Source organism: Chenopodium quinoa, unplaced genomic scaffold (assembly GCF_001683475.1).
Source record: "Chenopodium quinoa cultivar QQ74 unplaced genomic scaffold, ASM168347v1, whole genome shotgun sequence".
Classification (NCBI taxonomy): Eukaryota; Viridiplantae; Streptophyta; class Magnoliopsida; order Caryophyllales; family Amaranthaceae; genus Chenopodium; species Chenopodium quinoa.
This window is the reverse complement of record NW_018744702.1, coordinates 1,561,693-1,570,495: the sequence shown is the minus strand read 5'-3', so window position 1 is coordinate 1,570,495 and position 8,803 is coordinate 1,561,693. Positions and strand designations below refer to the sequence as shown.

Genomic DNA, 8,803 nt, shown 5'->3' with positions numbered 1-8,803 from the left:
TGCTAATTTACTATGATATCTGAATGTATCTCCAATTGGTACCATTATAACCCTTTTTCATATCAGGCCATCTATTATTATTCAAATTTCTATTATACCACTTCTATTTGGGGTATTTCATACATTATGGTATTAATATCAACTGCACTATCTTGTCGTATATCACATATATTGGAACCGATCTTACAATCTACAGTTCAAGTGTAGTGATTCAAAAAATTGGCAAGATCTACCTCAATGTATGCACATTCTCAATATGACCAAAATATATCTCTCTATGCCTTTGAATGGGTCAAAACGATGTACAAATCAAATAATAGATATGCAACCTATCTTGATATAAAAGTTGGCATGTAACTTTAAAAAGTATCTTTATAGATAGGGATCAACTAATTATAATTTTTGCAATTTTGCCAACTTACTCCAATTCTTCTCCCCCTAAGTTGGTAAAATATCTCAAATATTCGGGCAATTCTTCACAAACTTAGAATATAATGTCAAGTTCAACAAATTTCATCTTATAGGATAATCATACTAAAAAAAACTTCAGTCTTCTAGAGGATTATGTAATTTCTATCTCTTTTGGAGATCAATCTTAATAGGGAGTCATAATTTGTGCAGTTGTCTATTTTCTTATTGTATTTCGTATGTGTTGACATAAATAGCTTCATTCAAGAGATTAATTTAATATTAAATCACTTGTATGAAAGCCACTATATGGTGATATTTTTATTCTTCAAATAATTTAATAATGAATTTATAAATACTCAAAATTTCTACGCATACAAGTTGTTTTAGTGAGCTTCTGGCCACTTATTACTTGTTTACATGCAAAATTGTTCAAAACTAGTATATAATCTCTTGAGATTTCTTCAAAACAAACCATTAAAATCACAATCCAAATATAGCTCAATCTCAATGTTATGTCTTGTCATTCAATTTATTTCATATATCTTAATATCTAACATGAGAGAGCATCAGCACGTTATTTTTTATATCAAGTGAAACTTCAAGTTTCCATGCATAACGGGTATTTAACAAACCCGGATGACTTAAGTAAATTATCATATCCAATCACTTCTCTACATTTAAATATTGATTAGTTTTCTAACACTAGTGATCACTTTATTAAAGTTATTTTATGCATGGCGATGGATATGATGTGATATTAGAACATCAACATGTGTTTTTTTATACAATTGGCAAGATAAACAACTAATACTTTATCCAATAATTACTCATAAGCTTTGACTATAATCTTGATACATGCATGTTAATCTTGTTGGACATTTCATACTCTTCTCTGGAATCTTTTATATAATCATGGAACATATGAATTTTACTAAAAGTGATTTTTCCTATAAATGTAATGGGATTTATCACTTCCTCAAAATTGTCATTGTCAATAGTTGCTTCGATCCTTCCCTTTTTTCGAAGGTTATTATATTTTAAATCTATTGGACTACCATGCTTCAAGTGTGCTTTAAGTTCATTAGTAACCGATGTTGTTCTTCTGGGACATTAATTTTAATTGGAGTATTTACAACTGATATATAGTCAATGATATTTATTCATATCCATCTTCAAGATGGTGTCATTGTATATATGTGATATTATGTGGTCACTTATATTAAATAAATTGTCGACATTGATATTAAAGCTAATGTATACACGACCGAGCGATCATCAATGTATCATATCATTCATGTACAAGGATTACATATAATAATGAAATAAATAATATCTCCCCCCCTCCTATTAGATAATTACATATAATTCATGTGCTGATAATGTGTTATAAAATAAAGAGAATAGAGGATAGTGTAGAGAAAGATAGAGATGATAATGTATTCTACCATTCATTTCATTCAGCTATGTCATATTTATACATGAGCATATGATCATTCACATGGACAATGAAGAGTCCATACATTTAAGTAGGGTTTACAAAGTGTAGTATAGTAGTCATAATACAAGGGGGTTACAAAGGGGTTACAATGGGAGTCATAAAGATGGGGGGTTATACACCATAATGGACATCCATAATAATAACAATTTACAACAAGTAAGAGTTTTAGAACTTTCCTCAATAAAAATTTTGAAATTTTTTTTGAACTTCCCCAAAATAAAAAAGATGAAAAATAGAAGAAGTTTTGTACTTTCACGTCGAGAAAAATTTGAAATTTTTTTTTGAACTTCCCAAGAAGAAAAGACATGAAAAAGGGAAGAAGTTATGAGCTTCCTCATTGAGCAAAGTGAGACGAATCGCATGGATTTTCTTCTTGTCAAATTGAATTGCTCGTCTTGAAAATATTGTATGCATGAGGAATGTTCGTAGGCCAAGAGGCTAAGGAAAATTACATCATGTGACACGATCAATGAATGCACTTAGGTTATGAAGCTAAGCACAATAGTTTGTTGACAATGTATGTTGCTTAAGTTAGGAAGCTAAGCATCATATATAGTGTGTATAAAAAACAAATCATCTTGAAAGTTGCTTAGGTCTAGAATCTAGACACGTATACAATGGTGATTGCTGAGTATTGCTTAGGTCAGGGAGCTAAGGAAGTGTAACAATGAATCTTGATGAATGTACTTAGGTCAGGAAGCTAAGTACATATGTGATAATCCTATCGAATGATGATGATGATTTTGCTGGATGCTGTCGTGAAGCATGTGTGGTGTGGGAACAAGATTTCGGCCTTGTTTGGCAAATGACTTTTGGCTGGTTCACTTGGCTTGTTTGACCAGTTAGAATGTTTGGCTGTTTATAATGGCTTTTGAAATTGGCTAAGTTGGATGTTTATAAAAGTGTTTGGTAAATTAATTGTTGGTTGTTAGCTGTTTATTAAATAATTTGTGGGCCAACAAGCCAATAAAAAAAGCTACTTAAAGCAGCTTTTTTATTTTGGCATAAAAGCCAGCCTTTTCGATGACTAAAAAGCCAATTACCAAACACTTTTTTTGGCTGTTTGACCACACAAAAAAGCCAAAAGCCAAAAGCTAACCAAAAAGCTACCAAAAAGCCATTTACCAAACATGGCCTTCATGATAAGGGGTTCCTAAAGGAAAGAGGATATAGCCATGAATATGTGAATGAAGTGTGTGAAAGTGATACTAAGGCTGGCTGCAAAGGCTATGGTGATGGAAATAGATGTGAAAAGAGTCAAGATGGTGACTCTTTAGGCTGGGTAATTTGGATTCAAGCCCCCAAATCTAGCTCTAGATGGACAGGGATGAGCATTGGAAATGTTTTGACTCAATCATATTTGAATATGAATATGAATGTAGCCGCACCTCGATGTGAGGTTCCCTACGTATCTGTTAGGAATCAGGCCGAACGTAGCTCTAACCGAACTTTACACAAGTGTATGTATACCTCAAATGGGTCTTTCGAGCATTTTAATGTGGTTAAGCTAGTGGTTTGAAGAAGAAAGGGTAAAAGGCTCAAGACCTGAGAAAAACCCCCCAAGATGTATAATTGTCAATACAAGAAAAACTAATTATCGCAACAAGTTTTTGCAACGGCTTAAAGTTTGTCGTTGCAAAATATAATTTTGGCAACGACTACAAATATACCGTTGCAAATCTTGTTGCAAAAAATAAAATTTTCGTTTCCCTCCAACAACCATTAGCGCGGGCAATGAAAATTTCGGGGTAAAAATTTAAAACTATGATTTGCAACGAAAGTATTCGTATCAAAAAAAAATTAATGTATAGCCACAACAGTAGTTGTCGCAAAAAATTAAGTCTCGAGTATTGTAACAACTGTAGTTGTGGCAAAAAAGATCAATATATTTAACAACAATAGTAGTTGTTGCAACAATATATCAAAAAAAAAAAAAAAAAACAAACAAACAAACAAATAGCCACATTAACAAAAGACATACAGCTAATTCCCATCCTTTTTTATTTCATTTTGTTCTTATTCTAAGAACAAAAAAACCCCAGACCACTTTCCAACTCAAGAACCTTACACAATTTCATTTTCTTTCCTTCATTGTTCTTCGGCGGCGGCTACAGTGAACGACTTCACCAGCGATGCATCCTTCCTCTGGCTACACTACTTGGCCTTTGCATGTAAGATTTCTAACTTTTAATTGTTGTGTTCAATTTGTAGGGTCTTAATTTTGTCGGGTTCAATTTAATTTCTGGGTTTTAAAAAATTGATGGGTTCGATTTTATGGTTTAATGAAGGGTTAGCTCTGAAGAATTTTACTAGTAGAGGATTATTAGTTGTTACTAGCATCTGGGTACCAATCTCGGTATAATTTGAAGGGTTAATTTCATAATTTTTGTAATTGTTGGATGGTCAAGGTTATTTCTAAGTGGAAGTTGAGTTCAATTAATAGTTGATAATATGTGTTGCATGATATTACATTGAAATTAGCTTGTCGTTGAAAATTAATTTCATATGAATTTCTGGGTTGTCGTTGTAGTTTTCGTTTTTCCTATTTGTTGGGCTGTTGGTTGAATTGTCAGTTTAGTTTGGTGTAATTATTAAAAACCTCCTAAGGTGGGTGTGAGGTTTGCATTTGAGTTTGCTTATGTTGTTGTGGTGTGTCTGCTAATCTGGTTGGGCCATTGTTTTTGAGGGGCAGGTTGTGTCAATGGGTTGTGGGTTTTCTTTTTTTTTTTTTTTTTTTAGATTTTTGTTTCTCTGGTGTGTTATGTTTTGTTTTGTTGTTTGTGTGTTGGTTTGGCGAGTATGAGGGTGTCTTGTGATTAATAAAAATGGTTGTTTTTTTTTTATTCTATAATTTATAAATTTTTATCCTTGTATTGTGTTATTAATCTACATGTTTTTTTTTTTCGAGTACTAGGAGATGGATTTGGATAAGACTTGGATGAAAATAAAAAATTGATCGTCTCCTAATTATGTTAAAGGTGTTGATGGCTTTTTAAATTTTGCCTATTCCCATGTAAGATTAGATGAGACTATTAGATGTCCTTGTAATAAGTGTCGAAATATATATTGTAAAAAGAGATGTGATATAAGATTAGACTTACTTAAGTGGGGAATGTATGAGAACTATACCTTCTGGGAATTTCATGGGGAAATTTTACAAAGTGTCAATGAAAATGATGAGTTAGATGATGATAGTGAACTTAATATGTTACAAGATGCTTGTGGCATTACTAGCATGAATTTAGGGAACGATGTGCAAATCATGAAAGGTATTACTGAGAATAGTCATATAGAACTGTAGGGAATATTTCAAGCATCCCAAACTTGAACCCCACTGTGATCATACACTTGAGCATGGTGGCGTCCAAAGGGAAAGAAGCTAGAGCAAAATAGTCGCCAACAAGTTTTAGGAACTCGTAAACCGCTCACAGGGTGAAGGTTACACCCCTTCACGATCCAAGAGATCGCTAACTCCATAGTGGTCTGGAACTATGAATGGATATTTGGGGGTGAAGGTACGAATCCAACCTAAAAGAGATTGAACCCACCTATAAAATAGGCATCTACTTTATTCTTCTCATATTCATGTGCGCTTTCTGACTAACATACAATCATGAAGTTAACCCTAAACCTGTTTAATCTATGTTGGTTGATATTAATGCACAAACAAAACTATTATTGGCAATCACTTGAATTAAAATCTTATTAGGCGTGATTTCAAGTACAAATTCTTTTTAAACCTGCATAAAAGGCGTGACCAAACAATAACAATAATATATATCAAGCAACATGATATCAATCAATCCAACAATCATCATCATCATAAACTCAATAAAGCATAATAATATTAGTAAGATCCTAGGCATGATACTAACAAGATTAATAACAAATCCTAGCATGTCACTAAACAATAAAAATCAAAGCTTTAGCCCTAACATGATACTAACATGATATTAGAAAGAATAGGAAGCACCCTAAACATGATACTAGAAAGCAATAAAAACATCCTAACATGATACTAGGAATTAATATAATCTAAACATGCTTTCTAAAGGATAGAGTAATAAAATTACTCACTTTGATGCCTCGTACCTCTTTCTATCAAATGAATACACACGTTAGTAAAATTCAATAAAATATTAAATCAAACAATTAAATTAGATAATTGAAATAGGGATTTGGGATCAAACCCTCAGAAAGTATCAACCTTTCACGTCGAGGGCGAAGGCAACTTCGAGCTTGGCTAGGTGTGTCTAGAACTAATGAATGCGGTATGATTTTTTGAAAAGGGCAATTTTAGAAAGAGAATAGAGAGAGAATAAGCTTTAGCTTAGAGAGAGAAGAGAGATGATTGTGATCAAGCTTGTTGATTGTTGATGTTGATGATTTGAAAACGGAGGTGAAGGGCCCTATTTATAGAAAAATAGTCCGGAAACCGATAGAAAAGAGTTAGAATTTGAATCGGATTAAAATTGGTTCTGTGGCATAGCTGTCACCGTGCGACAGACCCTGTCATCGTGTGACAAAACTGTCGTTTGACGCTAGTTAAAAGATAAAAACGTGTTTGTATGGAATCCTTTTCCTGATATAATTAAGTAATTAGAATCCGCGTTTATCAGTTTTAAAATCAGATTTATCAAAATAAAACACTTATTTTATTCCAAATAAAACTCTTTAAATTATAATTATCAATCCTAATTCCATTAGGATTTAAGAGAAACTTCTAGATTATTCTAGAAGACTAAAGTCAATCCTAATGACTTTAGGAATATTATTAATAATAGGCCCTCCTCTATATCATTGGGCCGCATATAAAAACTATTCCGGGTCCAATTTAGTACTTTGGCCATACAAATTTTTACCTACACTCTATGGTAGGGAACACTGCCTGCACCCCCCTTCCGCGCGTGTCCCGCCCCTGTCCCTTTTCATTTATGAATTTTCTGTAAATTTTTTATAATATGTTCATTTTTGTATTGGTAAATGTTCATTTATAAATCATTAGATGTTCATTTTTATAATAAGGAGTTTTTGTTCAAATTAATATATTTTATGAATTGCATTTTAAGAATTTTTTTATCAATAAAAATAAGAGCAAATTTATTATATGGATTGATGCGTTCTAGTCATTTTTATTATTAGAAGTATTGCATCATCCAATGTACATTTTTGTTTATTCGTGTTTCAACATATGTTCATTTTTGTATCATTAAATGTTCATTTCAAAAGCTATGTGTAATTTTTATAGTAAGATGTATGCAAATACATACGTCTTATAATTGAATTTATATAAATAAAGAATTGTTAAACATAATTTTCAATATAAAATAAATTCAATTTAATTACAATAATAATGCATTTCCATATAGTTATACAATTACATGTAATTGTTTCATAAACACGAAAGTGAACATTTCCACCATCCAATGTTCATTTATGTTTAATGTATGTTTTCTGTAGTAAACTATAGGTTTATTGTAGTTGTATTTAAATATAAATGTTGTACACGTGAATTTCAATGATTTTTATTCTTGTAAAGACGCTCATATATATTTTAACTAGTGAACATATTTTAAAATTTGTTATTTTGTGTATTTGTAATAATGTTCAATTATGCAATTATAAATGTTCATTTATATATATATATATATATATATATATATATATATATATATATATGTTTATGGGATTATAAGTTGTACATGTGACTTTTAATGATTATCAATGTTTTGTAGTTTCATAAATAATGTTTAGTTATGTAACTATAGATGATCATATATATTTTTACATATGGTAATTTAACTGTAATTGATCAAATGCATTATTGTGATTGACCATTATTGCAACTGTATGTGTTCATTTGTTACATGTTTAATTATTGTAGTGGGAAAAAGAGAATGCTGTTATTTTTGAAGAAGCAAGTCAATTTGATTTTTGGGGAAAACAATTTCCTTTTGAAGATGATGCATATGAAATGTATAATGAGTATGCTTTTATGAAAGGTTTTGGCATCAGAGTTGGGAGTAGTAAGAGGCAAAGGGATGACTCATTTTCTATGAAAATATATATTTGTTCTAATGAGGATTGTTAGAAAGATAACAAGTGTAGAAATATTATGTCCTATGAGAGATTTGATACAAGAACTGAATGTTTAGCTTTTGTACAGTTTTCTATTGATAGTGTCAAATATTCTAATATATATAGTTAGTGAATAATGGTTCAAAGTCGACAATTGTAAATGCTCAACCACAAATTCAAGTTGTTATGAATATTTAGTTTTTTTGTTTATGAACATATTGGTTTCCTAATATGAACATTATATAAGTCATCAAAAAATATGAACATTATATATACTTTGGGAAAAAAAAAAAGTTTATTTCCTTTTAAATGTTTGCTTTTGAAGGATGTGGTTTGTAATAATACTTTGGGAAAAAAAAGTTTATTTCCTTCTTATTAAAATCAAATAGAAATTTTATATCACCAAAAATTAAAATATTGGATATTAAAATATACAACACAATTCCACACATATTATTATACATACTGAATTCTCGATCCAAAAAAAATACAAGCTCATGTTATTGGTTCATGTTTCGCAAATCCATGTCTTCTTGATTAATTTCCTTATTTTTGTCGTCTTCTTTTTTCTTCTTGCTATTATGTGGTGTAACTAACTCACTATATCCACAATTCTTTGTTTAACTAATAGACAAAAATAAATGAATTTTTAGTTAGATTTGAGCAAGAATAAGTGTTGAAATGAACCAATTTTCATATGAATATGAATTGTAGAACAATTGAAATGATCGATATATATGAAAATGAACATATATTAATAAATAAATGATCATATAATAGTATAGAAATGAACATCCATTAATATGGAAATGAACA

General features: G+C 30.7%; 1 long non-coding RNA gene across 1 annotated transcript; it reads left to right on the top strand.

Annotated features, from left to right (window-relative positions):
- Window positions 1-3,579: 3,579 nt before the first annotated feature.
- Window positions 3,580-8,106, top strand: LOC110702778. Its single transcript, XR_002507585.1, has 2 exons — window positions 3,580-4,080; window positions 7,794-8,106. It is a non-coding gene; the product is annotated as an uncharacterized LOC110702778 (long non-coding RNA).
- Window positions 8,107-8,803: the final 697 nt, after the last annotated feature.